The sequence below is a fragment of the Fukomys damarensis genome, unplaced genomic scaffold (genome assembly GCF_012274545.1).
Source record: "Fukomys damarensis isolate Sample0158 unplaced genomic scaffold, DMR_v1.0_HiC HiC_scaffold_12, whole genome shotgun sequence".
NCBI classification, from domain to species: domain Eukaryota; kingdom Metazoa; phylum Chordata; class Mammalia; order Rodentia; family Bathyergidae; genus Fukomys; species Fukomys damarensis.
The window spans coordinates 58557267-58577485 of record NW_022900924.1 but is presented as its reverse complement, the minus strand read 5'-3'; positions in this window follow the sequence as shown (position 1 = coordinate 58577485).

The following is a 20219-nucleotide window of genomic DNA, read 5'->3' as shown; positions in this document are numbered from 1 at the left end:
TATGAACCTGAGCTCAGATATGGATTGCAGAGGATGGATTGCCCGAGCTTATGTTCTTTAACCCTCACTGCCCTATACCGGAAAGCATGCAAAGTTGGACCTGCTGATTTGTCCAGACCTCGACTTAGGTTTAGAGACCTTGCCAGCTGCTGCGTCAGGGTGGGTGTCTTTCCCAGGGCAGCTGTGGAGAAAGCCTCCTGCAACACCGCACATGAGGTCTTGGCTACAGAGGCGAGGACATGTGTCCCAGGGTGGACCAAGTAAGCAGAGTTCACGCAGCGCCCTGGGACGAGGGTCATTTTCTATTTCATCGACAGGAACCCAAGGCTTGGATGTGCCACTCCTCACAGACCACCCACGGGCGAGCGGTGAGGAGGTTTGCTGCCTGGTCTCTCACCCGAGGCTGGCACTGTGAACAGGGAGCAGAACATAGAAAGATGCCCACCGACAAGACCCAGTGCACATGGAAGCCAGGAGCATCCAGCCTAGGCTCCAGGAGAAGAGGGCGGGGTCGCCCGCCCACCTGTGGGACAGGGCTGGCTGAGCAGAGGCTTCTCTGGGGCTGAGTCCTTCAGAGTCACTGCCGCCCAGGCCCCTGGCTCGCTATTCCTTTATGGCCCCTCCTTCGCCATCTTGGCTCAGAGCCCTGACCTGGGTTTCTCAGTGGATGGCCTTGAGAAGTGTGGGGCAGTGGGGAGTGGTGGCGTAGAAGTAAAGCTGTGGGAGGTAAAGGACAATGAGGCAGAGGTTGTGTTCTGGAATGTTCTAGAATATTCATACAGCTCAGTGCTCCCGACTGAGTTTGAAGGGCTGGGCCAGATGGAGTCCTGGACCAGTCACCTCCAAATCTCCACCTTGCTGCAGCTCCTGCTCTGTCTTACCTCTCTGGAAAGCTGTGTGCATCCCTCATTCTTCATTGCTTTGGAAAATGCCTGTGCCAGCCAGTGTCTAGGGTGCTGGACGAGCACGCACGAGGCCCGTGTACAGCAGGGGCTGATGGTCGCATCCGGAGGGGGTGAGAGCGAAGGCTGTCGGGTTGTTTCCCCGGGAGAGGCAGCACCCACAGGTCTGTGTTTTCCAGCTAATTAATGGTGACAGGAAGCTGCTGGAAGCCGGGTTGGAGTCAAGAATAGGAAACAAGGGAAAGAGGAAGAGCACTGTTTTCGGGGAAAGAGACTCTTTGTAAGAATGTTTCCTTCCGTGGTAAAGAAAATCAGAGCGTTTCTTTGGGCATGAAGGCAGTTATTCCAAGAGAAGGGATTGCTAGCTTATCTTTATCTCCCCCAGTGATTTTTAAAAATCTGCACGCTAGGGAGATGTTAGTGCAATGTTCATATGCATTTTTGGATGCACGTTTCTTTTACACTAATCCAGGCAGAAGTCAACCATTGTCAAGAATCTAAGTGTATCTCCAGCTTTGGGTGTAAAAAGAAGCAGTCAAGGACTTTACAAGGAAACAGAAATGTTGCTTCCAGCCAATTCACCCGAGCCTTGCTGACTCACAGATCATGTTAGACTTCTTGGGATTTGCTGCCTCGCGGGGCCTCAGACACTCAGTCCGGGTCCCCGGCTCTGCTGGAGGGCGGGGAGCTCTGCATCTGCCAGGCAGGTTTCCTGAGCCCCAAGGGAGGAGCTCTGTGCCCCATGCCCTCACCGCATGTCTGCAGAGACCTCTGAGCTGGGACTCAGCCCGTCACTGACCCCCGTACCCAGCCCGAGGCGGTGGAGTGGTGGACCTCATTCCGTGGCCATCGACCCCCTCAGCCTCCCCTCTGGAGGCTGCTGCCGCCGCGTTTGTGACCTCGGCGTGGGACCTTCAGAGCTGGGCCCAGTACAGAGCCCGCGTGAGGTGAATGAGGAAGTGGCTGCCGTGACACTGTCCCCGGCCAAGGATGGCTCTGAGGTCGGTCCTGTGGGGCCCATGGTGGGGCGTGGTGTGGGCAGTGCGTCCTCCCTCCACGCTTCTCCTGGGAGGTGGCTGGGATTTGATACGGTTGTTAGGGTACTTACCACTGGATCCTGGAAGAAGAGGGGCAGAGACCAGGAAACACCTGCACACACTTACACACGCAAGCACACACTCCCTATCTCCTGCCATTAATGCCCTGCATGGCCTTGGGACTGTGTCAGCCCAAAGGCCACCACCAGACGAGGCTCTTGGCCTTAAATCTGCAGAACCTAAGTCACCACAAACCTCTTTGCTTTATACAATAGCTTGCCTCCGGTACTGTGCTATAGCAGCACAGAATGAGCCCTACACCCACCACAGTTGAGCTCCCACATCCAGCAGCAGTGCCTCAGACCACTGCTGGCTGCTTCCCTCTTGGCCTCCCTTTCCCCTTGGCTGTCACCCCCACAGCACCCACAAAACCAGCCTTCTGAAGTCCAGGCCTTGTCTCAGGGTCTGCTTTCAGGGAATGAAAGTGTGGACATCTGCTGGCGGGATATGTGGATGCCTGGGAGAGGAGGGAGGGAAGTTCAGAGGCTGAGGAGACCAGTGAGGGCCAGGGTGGCTGGAGTCTGTGGCTCCTCTGGCCCCTTCTTCGTCCTTGCTTGCTCACCTGGGAAGGCAGCCTTGTGCTTATCAGATGCACAGCATGCACGTGTGGTAGGAGCCACAGGAGCGCTGAGTCCCTGAGCCTGGAGTCCTGAGGGATGTGCTGCTTGGCGGTGTCCCTGCATCTCAACGACTACGGCCTGCACTGGGCTGTCCGGTCCAGCTTTTCCCCCAGCTGTCTGGGTCTTCGCATCACCTCTCTGAACATTTCTGGTGAGATTTGCTAGTGTTTCCAGTTACGAGGTCCTTTCAGCTGCTCCCCTGGCTCCTCACCTCACTCCCGCCATCTCCTCGACACCAGAGGGACGGGAGGAAGGTGGGACATGGGTGACCCATGCTGTGACACGCTTCCTCTTAGGAGTTGCTGGGAGCCCAGGAGCAGCACGTGCTCAGGTGACCCTCAGGGAAGGAGGGAGTTAAGGACTCTCAGAATCATCACACACTCTGGTTTCTCTCGCCACCTGGGCCTCGTGGTTTTTCTCCTGTCTCCGGGCACCTGTGCCCTTCACGAGCAGAGCTTCGGGCTGCTCATAGAGCCCCTGAGACCACCTGTCCTCCGGCTCCTCCCTCCACCCTCCCATCCTTCCAGCACTGCCCAGTCTGACACAAGTGTCTGTGGCTGACGGCAGACGTGACCCTGTGCCTTGGGAGTGTAGGCAGCGTCTCATGTTGGGTGCAGGAGTGAAGGACTGGCCCGCCTGTGTCCAGGGCTCCTCCTGGGCCAGAGGCGCCCTTCCTTCCAGGTGGGAGTCAGGGACCTCCTGGGCGGCCCTCACGCGGCTCCCACAGAAGGCCCAGTCCGTCAGTGCCAGCTGGGAGCCGCCCATCATTAGAAAGGCATTTGTTTATTCAGTTCTGGGGAAAACCAGCCAATTCCTATGGACCCATTCTGATTAATTAGAGTATTAATCAGTTATACTCTGCAGAATTTTGGCCAAAAATTCACATTGCAATATACTAAATTTCTAGGGAATAGAGCCAATTTAATTTGTATTAGATTATTTTGCCCTGGGTTAACAATAGGGACTTATTACTGCATATCTTATATAGCTATTATTATTATAAATGTGCACATTGTGCACTGTAAAGCCACATTTTGTTCACAGAAAGATTTCTGTTTGCTTGAGCCCCAGCGCGCCCTCCCTAGGGCGCCCTGGAGTGTCAGTGCCCCGCACGGTGGCCTCGCAGGGGCCGAGCCCCTCACGTGATGCTGCCCTGGAGGAGACCAGAGGCAATCTGACCATTACAGGTCTTGTCTGATGAGCCGTCAGCACGCAGGTTTGTGTGATAAAATCACAACAGGGAAGTGGGGTACTGGTCGCATTGTGAGATCCCTGCCTGCCCTGGAGTCCAGACAGAGCACGCGCCAAGACCTGGAGCCGGAGGAGAGGGTGGCGGGGGGGAGTGCTGAGCTACGTGATGCTGCCCTGGAGGAGACCAGAGGCAATCTGACCATTACAGGTCTTGTCTGATGAGCCTTCAGCACGCAGGTTTGTGTGATAAAATCACAACAGGGAAGTGGGGTACTGATCGCATTGTGAGGTCCCTGCCTGCCCTGGAGTCCGGACAGAGCACGCGCCAAGACCTGGAGCCGGAGGAGAGGGTGGCGGGGGGGAGTGATGAGCTCGTGGGCTGCATTCTGGGGGTGCGTGGCTTGTTGGGACCCGGACTGGGGTGCAACGAGTGGGTCCCGGAGAATCGAAGCAGGATTAGGAATTTGAATTTTCCTGCGAGGAGACCTGGGAAGCGGTGGGCTCTTAGGGGAGGGCTGTGATGAGCGTCCATCTCATGGGATCCTTCAGTCTAGGAAAGGAAGCGCAGGGTGAGCGACTCGCAGAGCTGCGGGCGAGGAAGCGGCTTCCATGGCAGCCAGGCCTGCAGGAGAGGCGGCTGCAGAGATGCAGGGGCGCAGCGGGAGGCGCTGCCCACGAGCAGCGCGGGTGGGGAGGAAGACGGGCTGCGGGGCCCAGTCGGCTCGAGCAGCGTTTCTGGACAAAGAGTGCGAGGAGATAAAGGCTGGGGGACAGGAGCAGCGACAAGCTCAGATCTGGGCGTCAGAGTTGGAGGGCAGGATGCGGACAGCGCTGTCCGGGAGGAGTCAGCTCTTCCGGAAGGGTGGGTGGGGCGGACAGGGCAGGTGGCCGAGGGAGCACCCAGGAGAGCACAGCGCCGGAGAAGTCCCAGGACGGGGTCCTGGCCGTGTCCTGAGGGAAGGAGCCGAGGTGCCCCCGAGGACACCGGGAGTGAGTGGCCCGCGTGGCCCAGGGACCTAGCAGCACAGGCGCCACCTGGGCTCCAGGAGACGCACGGCGGCGCTCACGGGGTGGTTGAGTTGAGTCCTAGCCGTCCACCACCCGAGCGAGCGCAGCAGCCCGGTGTCCGCCCTCGCGCCTCACTGCACCCGTGCCTGCTTAGCTTCTGTCAAGTCCGCCACTTTGGAGGAGCCGCGAAGGCCTCGCCGCTTTGGAAGGCAGCTGTCCTGACCACTCCCGGCGCTGCCCCTCCGGTGTGCTGGGCCGGCTGTGTCGCCCTGAGGTTATCCTGTTGGCAGCACATAGGTTGTTTTTTGCTTTCCACTGCTCTGAGCAGCACTGCCCATTTGCAATTCCCTTATTTTTCTAGACTATCTCTGTGATAGATTTGTAGAGAGTGAAATTAGCTGGTCAAAAAGCTTTTATAAATACACAAATTACTTTCATTTGTTAAAAATAAAACCATAATTAAGTACTGAAGTGGGCTTAAGCCTCGAGTTCTGGGAGCTGGACCGGACCCTGAGACCCGGTCCTGCTGGGCAAGCACCAGGGGACTTGCGCCGGGACCTATGCACCCGCAGGACAGGGCCGTAGCCCAGGTGAGGTCGGTAGTGGGGGGCAGGCACAACTCCGTGTCCCAGGTCTGCTCCGCTCCCCGGACCCTGGCAGGCCTCCTCCGTCAGCAGTGTCCTGTCGCTCTGCCTGTCCACCAAGGAAGTGGTCAAGGTGAAGAGGTGGAGACCAGAGAGGTGGAGCTCTCTCAAAGTGCGGAGCTCGGTCTGTGGAATATTCCAGAAGAGGTGGCAGGAAGGCATTTCTCTGATATTTCTCCTCAAAAATTATTATCCCAAGTTAACAAGGAGAACAGGAAATAAGAAATCATGAACAACTAAATCCCTCCGTCGTGAGACACCAGAACTCTGGTGCAGCCCAGGGTTCTGCTGAGAGGGGAGGCCTAAAACTATGAGGTTATAGGGCTGTGTGTGCATGTGTGTGAGTGTGTGGGGGTGTTAGTGTGTATGTGTTTGCTGGTGGGTGTGTGTGTGTACGTGTATAAGTGTGTGCCTGTGCCTGTACACGTATGTGAGTGTGTGGGTGTGTGCATGTGTGTGTTACCTCCTACAGATTCCTGGGAGCTGCGTTCACACCAGGGAGTGAAGCCCTGGTTCCAAAGAGCCCCGCACAGATGTTCTGAGGACCTGAATGCTGGGTCCTAGAACAGGGCTGTCTGGTTGTCCCCTGTGAGCGAAAAGATGCCACAGACAGGTGCAGGGCCCTTGAGAAGCCCGGAGGAGAAGGGTGCTCATGACCCTGCGGCCCTAGCAGCACTAGGCCTCGCACTGCAGGGCTCCCCCTCCCACGTTCTGGGTGTGGGTGGCCCTCACCCTTAAATACAGACAGTAGGCACCCGTCAGTCACTCAGTCTGCTGAGAAACCTGTGCTGAGCCCCTCACAGCCCCTGGGAGCTGGGCACGGTGAGGCCCAGCCCAGAGGTCCTGGGGAGACATGAGGGACCAGGAGCCAGGACCGGCACTGTGCAGGAGAGGGGCATCCCGGGCATCTCCCGAGGTCGCCGCTCTCCCCACAGCTGCCTCTGTTAGCCCAGCACCCTTCCCGCCTCTCCTAATGTTCCCTTCACCTCCTCCCATCTCCCACCAACACTGGGTGAGAGCTAGGAGGGCCAGGCACGGTGGGTAGGCTGCGTGTGTTCTTTCACCAGTGCGAGGGTCCTAGCCCTGTCATGGTCATCAAGGAAGCTGCCCAAGGCCACCTCATAGCACCTGACTGGCTGCCTCCAGGGCCAGCGGGAGGTGCCACACTGATTCATGCTAGGGTGTGAATGACTACCAACCCTGGTAAAGGGTCACACCCAGCGCCCTACGATTTGCCGTAAGCCAGAGGGGGAATCTGGTTCTGCTGTTAGAAAGAGCAGAGATCAAGGGAGGTGAAGGGAGTTGAGAAAGATCTTTGCTGGGTATCCTACTTCTTCTTTCTATTTCCAGAGATCTCGTTGTTTTGTTCTGCCCAAATGGGGAAATCAAACTCACACAGAAATTTGAGCTCTGAAACCCCAGTGGGGTGAGTGCTGTTGACCCAGAAGCCTCCTACCCGTCCTGGCGGGCACAGCCCCACACTCCCCGCCTCTCTGTCTTCCCAGCATCACTTGCGCTCTTGCGGCTCTCCCACCTTCCTTCAGCGCCTCCCACTTCCCTGCTTGGGGACTCAGAGTGACTTGGGGCTGCTGAGCCTGGGTCCTCCCGTCTGTAGGAGGGAAGGGCGGGGGACACGTGTCAAGCGGACAGGAGCAGCGTGCGTGTGCACTCAGAGAGCCGCCTCTCCCCTCCCCGTTGGGTGTCACAGAGAGCAGGGGCTTCGTCCCACCCAGCTTTGTGTCTGCAGGAACCGGAGGGACCCAGTGCGGGGTGTGGGATGAAGGTCCTGGGAGAGGGCGGAGCAGGACTTCCACCAAGTAAGAAATTAAGACCAGGAGTCGGTCTCCGTGACGGCACTGCTCTGGGACCCTGAGGCAGAAGAAGGCATGTGCAGGTGCGACTGACATTTCATGTGTTTCCAAAGGTTTGATTAAAAAAAAAAACAACGCCAGATTTCACAGCTGTGCATCGGTCCTGCTCACCCTTCCTGTCACAGCCAGGGGTCAGGGTTATCAGCGCCAGCCTTCAAGGTCGTGGTAGGCAGCATCTGTCACCAGGTTCGAGGAGACTTTGTGGCCCACTGGCCGATTAGAAGATCATGGTGAAAGCAGCGAAAGGACTCGGCACCAGCTGATGTCAGAGGGAAAAAGTTGGATTGTGAGCAGACAACATGGCTGTAGATGGGTGAGTTAACTGGAAGTCATGTGGGCAATCAGACAGGGCCAACCCACGAGGAGCCCACAGGCAGGACAGTCGGACACATTCACTGAAGGCCAGACTTGTGAAAGGGGAGAAACTACCATGAACCAGTGATTGATGTTCTAAATAGGTGTCAGTCACCGGTGTAGGGGACCAAAATCTTCCAAGAAGGATCTCTGAACTGCCCCTTACCAAAATGTCTTTGCTCATTCCTCGTATGCCTGCTGTGTGACTTTTCCCCCCATTTGATCCCGTCTAATCAATATTACCCTAACGACTTTGCTTGTCATAGTCTTATTGGTTGATCACAGTTTTGTCCACCTTGTGATTTCTTCTTGGATCAGTATCACCTAAGTGACTGTACTTGTAATCTCACTAGCTGACTGTAGTTTGGACCCACCTAGAACCCACCTCACGCCCTGTATCAATGTGACTGGATGCTGGAACAACTCTGTGTGTGTGTGTGTGTGTGTGTGTGTGTGTGTACTTGGATGTGCACCAGGACAGTTCTATAACCCAAATCACACACCGATTTTGGTGCAGATTCACCTCAGTTCCTGGCACTGACAAGCGAGAGGGCTCTGGTCGTTTGGCTTTGGCTTTGCTACACGGGTTTAGCCTTGAGGTGCTGGATTCGCAGTCGTCGTGAAGGAGGGTCTTTGGAGACCATGGGCTGCGGCCTTCTTCCCAGATTACAGAGGAAGATGGAGCGGTCGCGTCTACCCAATTCATTTTTTAAATATAAGAATTTTTGCTATAAAAATCCTGCTTAATTAGTTTCTTGGGGAATTTTATTCAGTTAAAATATGAATAGAATACTACTACAAATTACTTGCACAAATATCCCAGTTTACTACAGTATTTCAAAGGAACCAAGGTCTCTATTTCGGAGGATTAACCGTGGCCTAGGACAATGTCGGACCCTTTCAATGTAACAATAATGCTATTGTGATAAAAAAGCTCAATGACAACTTGACTTCTGGGGTGCGGTCTGCAACTATACTTGTGCTTGCTATACTCTGCTGGCAGAGGACAGTTTTCTGTCATCTCCACTTCTTGTCTTGTGAATTCCAAACTGTTTAATCTCATAAGACAAGGCAGAGGCGGTGAACACAGCGCTAGACCAGACCCTCTGGGGGACTCGGGGCTCCGTGCAGAAGGTGCTGAGCAGTGGCACTCTGACCGCACTGTCACACATCGCCTTCCCCAGCCAGGGGGACGTGAGGCCCTCAGGTCCCCCCGCCTGCTGGACTTGACAGAAGCGTGTGACCCTGTGTGTCCCTGGCACTTCTGAGCAGTGTCCAGGTGTCCTCGGCCACGTGGCCTGTGAGCACCTCCGCCCTGGCGTCCCCGACACCTTTTCAATGTGTCACACCGTGTTCCTGTTCTACCTCTCAGTCTCCTCCTCACTTGGGACCTGCTGGGGCCCGGGCTTGCTTCTGTCTGACTCCACCCTGGCTGTGTGCCCTATGTATCCCAGGAGCTCCATGGCGTCAGCGATGGGAAGCTCTTGGCCCCCCGGAGCCAGAACCAGAGCTGGGCCCTGTGGGGGTGACTGAGGTGCTGGGAATCCAGGAAGGGGAGAGGGACGAAGAGGTGGTGGTGCCAGCAGTTCCCGCCCAGCCCTGGAGCTCTCCAAGGACCTTCATCCCTCAGGTCGTCCACATGCGGGCAGGGGACTCCCGTCCAGCGTGGGCTCAGTCTGCCTGTGTTAGAGAAACCCGGGACTGGCCGGTCTTCACACTGGTCCTTCCACTGGGGCTGGCAGTTGTAACCCTAACAGGCCCTTCTGGTTCTCAGAGCTGGGGTGGAGGAGGACCGTGGAGGAGACTGGGTACAGCCACGGAAAGCTGTGCAGGGACGGACCTGGATACGATGCCTGTGTGCTGCACCTTGGAAGCTGGGAGTCTTTAATCCTAAGTAGCAGGGAGGTATGAAGACTCCGGAGCTGGGGCGCGTCCAGACTGTGCAGGTGGCCCAGTGCAGACACGAGCGGTCTTGTCACCGGAGCAGGAGGAGAGGAGGAGAGAAGCACGAAGACTAGGCAGGCTCTGAGGCACTGGATGGGGAGCTAAGGACGCAGGTGGCTCCCGGGATCTGAAAGGCGAGGAAATGGATTCTCCGGAGCTCTCTGAAGGAACGCAGCCCTCCTGACCCCTGGAGTTGATGTCCCCGTGGCCCCCACTTTTGATGTCTGATTTCCAGAGCTGTGAGATTATCCATTTAGGTTGTTTTGAGACACTAGGTTTGTGTCATTTTGTTAGAGAAGTGACAGGGTGAATCCAGGGCAGATGCTGATGAAAGCTACAGTGAAAGGAAGCTGAAGGGGTCCCCGGGGCGCCCCAGTAACACCTGCTCCTTCCCCACCAGAAATGCATTCGGAGGCCGGAACTAAATCCATAGCAAGAAGTTAGTTCACTGTCCAGTAGGGGAGTAGAGCAGAGAGCAAGTCAAGGCCCTGGAGTCTGACGACTTGGTTAATGCTGCTTCTGAGCTCTTTAAGATCTCCCACGTTACCCAGCCTCTCTAAACCTCAGCGTGGCATCTGTAAGACAGGAATAATACAAGGATAGCCCCAGCTCTGGAGGCTGAGGCAGGAGAATTATTAGTTCAACTCAGCCTGGCAGTTTAACAATTTAGTGAGACCCTGTCTCAACATTTTAAAGAGGGCTGGTCGGCATGAGGGCCCTGGGTTCGATCCCCAGCACCACAGACAATGAAAAGGGACTAAGCTTAAGGGACTAAGAGGCTGCCGCTGCAAATGTCTGTGTGCGCACAGGAAGCCCTCGTTGCTACATCCCGGGCTCCCGTGCTGTCGTTGCCCCTCTGTGCAGCTCTACATTGTGGAGACAGTGCGAGGCAGTCTGGTTGGTGAAGGTGAGGGAGAGTCTGGCCCGCGGCTGTGCAGAGCTCACCACGCCAAGGGAGTTGGGGGCCAGTGTCTCGGGGCCCAGGGTGAGGGTGCTGGCCAGCCTCTCCCTCCCTGTGCTCCGGGTGCAGAGGACTTTGCTCACCTGTGGCGTGCCGGCTTGAGGACTGAGTGCTCTGGATCCTAAAGTCACCTTCCCACCAGCCGTGTCCTCTCAAGCTGCATGGAGGCAGCTCCCAGGCTCTGGTGCGTTAAGCAGTCAGACACCCGGCAGGCTGCTGACAGAGTCAGGGTGGGCAGTGCTGCAGCGATCAGTGAAGATCGGCTGTGAGGTGAAGGCCCTTAGAGTTCCGCTTCACCTCCTGCCAGGCGGCAGTGGCGGTCCTGGCCCTTCTGCAGTCCGGGTGAAAGGTGATGGGCTCTGCTCTCAGCCCAGGAGCTGACTTCAAGAGCAGTCTCAGAGGCAGCCGCTGTGGAACGTCCAGGGCAGCCCGGCTGCTGGCCTCTCCCTCCGCAGGCCAGACCATTTGGAGCAAGGATGCCTGGGTGGTTTCCTCTGCATCCAGGCACTGCCCAGGCTGGACTCATGTAGGCTCGGCCTTGGCCCCTGTGGGGCAGCAGGAGAGGAGAGGATGCCGGGCAGGGAGGGGAGTCTTGGCCCCGGGGTGTGGGCAGCTGGCTTCTCCCGGCCACCAGCTCCTGGAAGTCCTCCCTGCAGAGGGCCAGGTCAGACAACAGCACCGGAGCGGTTACCGAAGGAAGAGGGGAGCGCCTGCGTGGCAGAGGGGTGGCGAGAGTGGTAAGTGCACCTTCCAGCCTCTCCACCCTCCTCCTGCATCAGGAGTGGAGGGCAGAGCCGTGTCTGTCTCCGGCCTGCTGGACTTGGCTGGTGCAGCCATCTCATTCCAGGGCAAAGGCCGCCCTCTGGAAGGGAAGGCGGGGCCCATGTGCACCCCAGGCCACCTTGGAATAAGCGTTGTTCTCCCCGCCTTCCAGCCTCCTGTGGTTGAGATTGAGGAGCGAGGGAGCGGGTAGGCAGGGCTGGGGGTGAGTGTGGAGCTGTGGGCAGCAAGAGGGAGGGGGCTGCCGACAGGTCCGTGACAGCTACTGGCCTGTCCCGTGGGTGGCATTGGCTACACTGACACCCAGGCGGAGAGGTCTGGGCGGACACTGGGCTCCTCCAAGGGTCCTGGGGTCTGTGGCTTCCACCGGGACACCCTGCCCGCTGTGGCCAGAGAGGCGGCAGCTCCGGGCGAGGCCACCCTCTGGCTCAGGGGAAAATCAATGTTGGAGGGCGGAGTCATGCACGCTGGGTCCAGTGAGTGGGGTCCAAGCCAGCCTGCCACAGACTGACCATGGGAGCACAAGGTGACTTTCTCTCTGCACAGTCCCTCCACCGGGGGTGCTGTTCTTCCCTCAGGTGCTCACCTGGCGGGTGCTCAGCTGCCATGCCCTGCACAGTGTGGTATTGCATACACAGGGGCTCTCCCTCAGCTGCACAGTTGGCCCCAGCGGGAGGCAGGGCAGGGAGACGGGGAAGGGACTGCAGGAGATCCAGGGCTCGGGCTCTGCCACGGCAGTGGTGGACGGGCAGTCCCACCTCTGGGACGGGGAGTGCCCATGTTGGGTGTATTTCTCTTTGCTTGGTGAACTTGCTAAGTAACAATGACCTGTGATGCAGGTCAGCAAGGTGGCACCAACTTCAAGACCCTGGGTTACCAAGGACAGGCTGTATGGCTCGGGGCAAGCAAGGCGCCCTCTGGACCTGTGCTGTCCGGGAGGTTAGCGTGACAGCCTTGAGGGCCATTGTAAATCTTCAAAGTTTTAAAACAGAAAAACAGGGCAGGAGAATTAGCTCAGTGGTGCTGCCGCCCGCCTGGCAAGCACAAGGTCCTGAGTTTGATCCCAAGTACCAAAACGAAAACAAAATAGCAAAACAAATGTCATATATAATATATGTAATCATACTCTAAAATATTACCATTTTAATGTGAAATCAATGTCAAAATTATTAACAGGATGTCTCAGGTCCTTTTCTCACACCTGCCCTGGATCTCAGCCTGGTTCCTGCCTAGCACGCACCTTGTCTGATGCAGAAATAACACCGGAAGCTCCCCAGCTGCCCCAGAGCAGCCCACAGGTCCAAGTGCACTGGGAGAGTTCCGGTTGCAGGATCGAGTGTTAGCTGCCAGGTACAATTTCTAATTAATGGGAACTAAATGAAACTTCAGCTCCTCAGTCTGGACAGCAGCCTGGGGGGCAGGACAGGGTCTCCGGTGAGGCCGCCTCCAGTCCTCTTTGTGTTCCCACTCAAAATTCCCTGTGGCTGCTTCTCTGCAGAGATTCGGGTCACTTCCCCGGCCGGCCCTGTGCCCTTTCTGCCCGTGACCAGCCACCCCGCAGGGCGGTCCCCGGGCTGGGTCAGGACAGAGGCCCTTGTGCTGATCTGTCTTCCAGAGTTTAGATTCTCTTCCGTCCCTTTTGGGGCAAAAATAAATGGAAGCGGGGCATCTCAGGCTCTCTCCCATCCTTCCATGCACCCTCTGCACCCTGCTGGGGTGGCCTCCCTGCCTCTGCCGCTGGGGTCCCCAGCTGGGGTCAAGCATGGCTCCACACCTGCAGGGAATAAGCAGCGAAGGTGCCAGGACGTCCCCTGTCGGACTTTTCCACCTTCCCCAAGTCCGTGGGTCATGGTCACCTTTTAAAGCAGCCTGTAATGTGTTCTCCACTCAAATTTTTTTTTTTTTTTGGATACAGGGGATTGACCTTGGGCCCTTGTGCTTGTGAGGCAGGCGCCAAAACCACCGAGCTAAATCCCTGGCCCTACCACTTGAATTTTGTTTTTATTACATTGTCACTCAAAGCAGAAACACAAAAACTACAAAATAATTCTAAAACAAAGAGCCAAAACATGGCCAGATTTTACTTAGAATTTGACCTCTTCGGGAGTCAAGCGTACGGCGGGTTTTCCCTCTTGCTCAGACTTGCCTAGATGTTTGGGTTCCCTGCAGCAGCACAGCGGGGTGCGAGCGGGACCCCATCTCCAGTAGCTCGGTGCCTGTGTGGCTTTCCCCGTCCTCGTGATTTCCGGGAACGAGGCTCCCTGCCCTGCCCATGTCCGTTATTTACGGTGCTGTCTGTCTGGAGTGCCTGGTTCTGGCTTCAGCAGCCCTGGCCCTGGGTGGTCCGTTTCTTCTCCAGTGCCTCCCTCTGTTCCTCCCACCTCTGCCAGTTTTGTATTTCTCCCCCGTTATGTTGCAGCTTCAGTCATCTGAGTTGGAAGTGTGGGAGTCTCTGCCTGTGACCACAGGACTGGCCAAGGAGAAGCTGCGTGTTTGCTTTTTTTCTCTCTCCAGCTCCCTTCGAGGGAGCGGGGGGTTTCAGGCAAGCGGCAGAAGCTGTCTTCCCCTTCATCTCTGGTGGTGTAAGCAGGACGTTCCAGAGTCCTGCGGTACTGTCTCCACGGGTCCCCCACGAGAGCGGGATTTGCTGGAGGAAATCTTGACAGGAAATGTGCCTGGTCTGCCTGGCTGTGCAGGGCCCTGCTCGGGCTGCTAACTGGACCATTCGTGCAGATTCCTTCTCCAGTTTTAGCCCAAGAAATACCAACACTGCTTCCCAAGCAAGGAGGTGACACTCATGGTGTATGCTCCTTCTCTCTGTTTTAATTCCTTGATTTCAGAGGTGATTCTTTCTTCAGCGTCTGCTCCAGCTTCATCTCCTCCGGGAGTGTTGAGTCCACAGAGTCCCCTCTGCAGTCACCTGTCCAGGCTGGGCCTGCGCACAGCTCTGGCATGGACCTCTCCGCTCAGCAGGCAGCCCCACCCCAGGGGCCCTGTGCCACGGGCAGAGCAGGGAGGACAGGAGGGGCTGTGGGGCAGGTTCATGTGGGGCCCCTGGGTCTCCACCAGCTGCGCACCTGCCTCCGTCTGCTCTGCAGAAGCTGCGTTTCCCACAGCCACCAGCAATTTAAAATACCTACTTTTTATTTATATGTCAAAGATATGACAGCCTTTTCAGTTTACATTAATTGACTGCATGCTTCTTAGTTTTATTTTCTGGTTTTAAAAATAGCTTTCCGAGTGTCAGTCCACTGTTCTTTTTCCCTGTTGCACTTGTCTTCTGTAAGAAATCTTCGCGTGCTCGGGGTTGTAAAATCACATCAGAGAGAGAAGCCACCACGTTTCCTCCAGAGTCCCTGCAGCCTCTCCTTCCACGTTCACTTCAGTGACTTGTCCCGAATTCCCTCGAGTGTAGTTGCAGTGCTCAGGTGACCAGCAGCATGGGTTGAGGCATGGATTGGAAAGTAAGCCCACATGCTCCTGCACAGAACAGCACGTGTGTGTGGGTGTGCGCATGTGCACGTGCTTGTGCGAGCGCGTCACTTCTGCACCCTGCTCTCTTCTGCTTCTTTGTCATCTGTCCCGCTTCAGTACCATGTCTTAGCTTCACAGTAATGCCTGGTATTTGCCAGTATTTGTTTTCCAGCTTTATGTACTGGTCTGACTATTTTGTCAATTCCCAGTGGGACTGTGGGATGCTTCCTGTGAAACAGAGATGAGCTCTTGACCTTGCAGGTGAGTGTTCAGGTGGCGACTGGGCCTCACTGCCTTTCTGACCAACCCTGGCTCTCCTCAGAGAGAAACAAGCCCATGTGGAAGCTGCAGCAGGTGTCCTCCTAATACGGTATACAGTTCTGGTCTGGGGCAAAGCACTTGTTCGCTTCATTCTTTGGGACAACCTTGTGGGCAGTAATGCATCTTCGTGAGAGGTCTGAGGCCTGCGACTAGGAATGAATGAGTTGCCTCCTGTCATCGGTAACAGTCCATGTTCCTGCCGTTGTTTCCATGGAATTTCAGTGGGGAAGGCAACCCCACCCAGCCTCAGCGATGTGGGAATCCCTGTCCTAACTCCAGCCAGCCCACAGACCCCTGCCTGCCCTGCATCACTGTCTGAAGGTGAAGGGTGAGGGTCAGGAACATGGGAGGTTGAGCCAGGTCTTGGGGTCAGGTTCTTACTGGATTTTGTAACTTTGACAAAACCTTGAATGACATGATAGCTCTATAGTGTTTTATATTGGGATGAGTTTCTCATGAAGAAGTACTTTTAAGCAGAACATCTGCAGGTAAAAATGAAGAGACCTTGGGTGAGTGTGGACACGCCACCTGAAGGCATGGAGCTTGTTATCATGATAAGGGGCTGGGCAGTGGATGGCCCTGTGGCTTTCCCACAACCCAAGCTTTAACTGACCAGAAGTCTTCATTTCAGCATCCTTAGTAGCTAGAGACCTTAGACAGCCCTGACCTTCATTTAACTTGGGAGTCTCCTGGCTCACTGCTTCTATGGCTGATTCCTGATTTTAGCTTAGGAACCATGACTCATCTGCCCTGACCACTTCTTTGCAACTCCAACCCTTCAGGGAATTTCTAAGCTAATTTCCACATCTTTTTGTCAACATGGAAGTTCTTGATAGAGAATGTGCTCTATTTCTTTGGTGAACCATTTCCTACAGCCCTCTCTTCTTCTGGGTTCTTCCCTCCCTCTGTCCTCTGTTTCTGAGGTATTGCTGTCTTCTGGCCAGAGTCTCTTAGACCACAATCCTCCTCCTCTTCCTATGCTGCAGTGATCAACTCAGCTAGCCAAACTGGGACTTTCCCGGTTTTAACAGTTTCATGTTCTGGGGAGCCCTTTGCTTCCAGGCAGCAGGATGATTAAGGCAGTCTTCCCTTTGGTTCCTTTCTAGCTATTGCCCTACTTATAGTCAGCCTGGGCTGCGTTCTTTGCCCCCAACAACCCAAAAGCCCAGTCTCAAGGACCCATATGAATCCACAATCAATACCAGAGAGAGAGCCATGTCAGGGTGTTCTGTGCTTCCACCCTCATACGTAGGATTCTAGGACAGGGAGAGGACTGTTCAGAGTGATAACACTGTGATGGGTAAGGTTGATTGTATCAACCTGATTGGCTTGAGAGGACCCGGTGACTGGTGAAGCTCTCTTCTGGGTGTGCCTAAAAGGGTCATGGAGCATGACCTTGGTCATATATCTGATCCCTGCCCCCTTTCTTCCTGATGCTGTTTCCCTGTGCTCTGCTCCCCAACCACCATGAAATAAGCATCTTTGCTCCACCATGTCTTCTGTCATGATATTTTCCCCTTCGAACCTGCCAACCATGAACTGAATCCTCTGGAACCGTGAGCTAAATTAAATCTGCCCTCCTTTAATTTGTGGATGTCAGACATTGTATCTCAGTGACTAGAAAATGACTAAGAAAACCAGTACTGGAGAAATTGGGATCATTGTTGTGACTGTACCTGATCATGTAGTTTAGAAGCCTTTTGGAAGTGGTTTGGAAAGGGTTAGAGATGCAGGTTAGAGCTCAGAAGACAAAAATGCTGATAGGAATGTGGACAATAAAGACCAGATACAGGCAGTTTTAATTGGGAACAAGGACTCCACTGACGGTTGGACTAAAGACCACGTGAGTTACACTCTGGCAGAAAATGTGTCTGCATTTTGCCCATGCCTATGTCTATACTTTGTAGAAGACTAAGATCAAGGGTGGTGGACTAATTAACCTAACAGAGGAAATTTGAAGACAGTTCAACATTCAGGCAGTGACATGGGTACTGCCGGCTGATTTTAGTGAGTTTATCATGAGAATCAGGGACGTAAGGTAGAGCAGAAAAATTCGACAAGCTTAAAGTTTGGCCCAGAGGAACTATATGTAAAGTCGGGGCCAAAGGAGATATGGTTGCTGAAGAGATTAGCACCATCAAAAATAAACCAAACACTTTTTATGGGACAAGAAGAAACATGGCTTGAGGGCATCTCAGGAATCAGCAAGACCCCACCCATCACAGGCTCAAGGGTGTAGGAAACTGGGGGCATAGGAGGAGTGACCTACCCCATGCTGGTGTCTGTCCCCAGAGTCACATCCTTGACCACTAAACTGCTCCCCAAAATGCTAGTGTCTGGAGAGTATGAATGAAACAGCACTGCCACTCTCTTCCATGCAGCTCTGAGCATGGGCCATGCCAGTGCTGGTCCGTGATGTCTTCCCACTGCTGCTCAGACCCTGGTGGGACTGAAGGCTGGAAGATGGCTTTTGTGGTGTTGTTATAGGAAGTCAGACTAGTTACATGGAAACAGTGCAACTCCATCACAATATTTTTATTTGAGGCTGGGGTTACTTCTTACTAGTTGCAGTGTTTTAGGGCAAATAGGGGTCTTATGCAGGTCTTGCTGCAGAGGAAGCTGGAGATCACTATAGACTGCTTTGTCTGGTGGACACAAGGAGGCTCAGAGGCAGAAAGAGAGAGAGACAGAGAGAGAGAGAGAGAGAGAGAGAGAGAGATTCAGGAGAGGAAGGGAAGGGGGGGGAGATGGAGACGGAGACAGGCAGAGAGAGCTGCCCAGTCCCCAGAGTCTACACAGACCCTGCCCCCAGCAGGGCCAGCAGAGCCCAGTCCCCACACTGCCAGAGCAGCTGCCTCTTGGGGACCTGCAGGATCGGCCCCTGCATCACAGCAAAGATGACAGCTAATTTCTAGATGAAAACGGTAGTGTATTGAGATGCAGTTGGAGTGTGGCGTTGGCGCCGAGGTCCCATCTCTGGGGACCAGCAGGACGTAATCACGCCGCTGTCACTGCTCAGGGGTGGCCTGGAGGGGTCACGGCCAGGGTGTTTTCACCCCGATGCACCCGCCTGTGTGTATGTCGGATACCTGTGCAGAGTGACAACGGGAGAGCGCTGAGGAGGGAGAGAGAGGGAGGGGAGAGGACTGCTTGATCTGTAAGAAAGACTGACTGACAATGGACACTTCGGAGGATGAGCCTGTGGGTTGCCGGTTCCTGGTCCAGGATTCATTTGGGAACCTGCTTCAGTGGTGACAGAAACGGAGACTGGAGCAGGAGTGCGAATCTACAGGGTCAGGCTGTAGTGGAGGCCTGGGGCGGAAGGAAGCGGGACCTGTGCTTGCAGAGCCGAGGGGCACAGCCCAGCACCCAGGAGCAGGCACAGCCCTTTCAGGTTACTTCCCACCGCGGCCAGTGTGGGGTTTTAAAGACCGCTTTCCCCATCTTTCTGCTTCCAGCGCAAGGTGTGGGTCAGAGCCTGTCCTGTCCTCAAAGACACCGTGGAGGCCCAGCGCAGTCTCGTCGGGCGACCTCTGGTGCTTCTCTGAAGAGCAGGGTCAGGAGGGTGAAGATTGAGTGAGGTCAGCAAGGGAGGAGAGGACAGAGCACTCGCTCTACATTCCGGGCAGTGGGTCACGGCGTCTCCCGTCCCAGTGAGCAAGGCCGTCCTGTTTCAGCTTCTGGTTTGTAGCAATAGCTGCACATACCCAGCCGGCTTCCCGGAGGAATGCAGGAGGCTCCTGCCAGGTAGCTCGGCCTGTCTTTTCCCTCTTTGTTTTTTTTGGAGGCATCAAACTCCAGGGATCAAACTCAGGTCCTTGTGCTTGTGAGGCAGGCGGTGGAACCACTGAGCCAAATCCCTGGGCCCCTCTTTGTTTTTAAGTGTACAATTTTATTGATTTTTGACACTTGGCCGCATCCATGGAACCATAACAATCAAGATATAAATAGAACTATCACCCGCAAAAGCTTCTTCATGACCCCTTTAAACACACGCGATTGTTCTCTAAATGTGTGCCTCTTGTTTTCGAGCAGGTCTGGCCTGGCCTTCTGACACCTGTGCGCTCCCCCGCCCCTTGGCCTCTCCTGCCGGGAGTCCTTGAGCTCCCCACGATGCACTTCCACTGCTCCCAGAGAGCCGGGCCCTGGAGTGTGTTGTGTTGTAACACACCCTAGCCGGTCAGCCAGGCGCCATCCTTCATCAACCAGGCGGGAGAACATTCCTTTACTCTAATGCCCATTAGCAGTGGGTGTCCCGTGTGCAAACATACTATCACCCGCAAAAGCTTCTTCATGACCCCTTTAAACACACGCGATTGTTCTCTAAATGTGTGCCTCTTGTTTTCGAGCAGGTCTGGCCTGGCCTTCTGACACCTGTGCGCTCCCCCGCCCCTTGGCCTCTCCTGCCGGGAGTCCTTGAGCTCCCCACGATGCACTTCCACTGCTCCCAGAGAGCCGGGCCCTGGAGTGTGTTGTGTTGTAACACACCCTAGCCGGTCAGCCAGGCGCCGTCCTTCATCAACCAGGCGGGAGAACATTCCTTTACTCTAACGCCCATTAGCAGTGGGTGTCCCGTGTGTGCAAACACACTGGCTGCGTCCCCCGCACCACGCCCCTCCGTCCCCTCACCCTTCCCTCCTCTCCGGTGATGTGGGACAAGCAGGCGGCGGAACCACTGAGCTAAATCCCGGCCCTTGAGCTCTTGTTTTAATTCAGAAACATGATACAACAACTTCGGCTGGGGTTAAATGACTGAAATGGACAGATGAAAATGGGCAGGAACCTACAGCTGATACTCTGTAGGAGGAAATGGAAAGCTCAGGCTAAGTATATGTTGGCTCTTTCAGGTCAGTGCACGCTGGTGCTTTTCTTCTTTTTCCTAAGATGGGGCCAATCGCTAAAAAATTTCCGAGTTCAACATGGAACTGACAATATTATTTTGTGTGTCTTCAGGCTAATGTTACATGAACTGAGATATCAGATCGTCAAATGGGTAGAACTCTAGAGCACAGGACCCCTTGTGTAGGACTGGACGGCCAGGAGGGTCGGTTT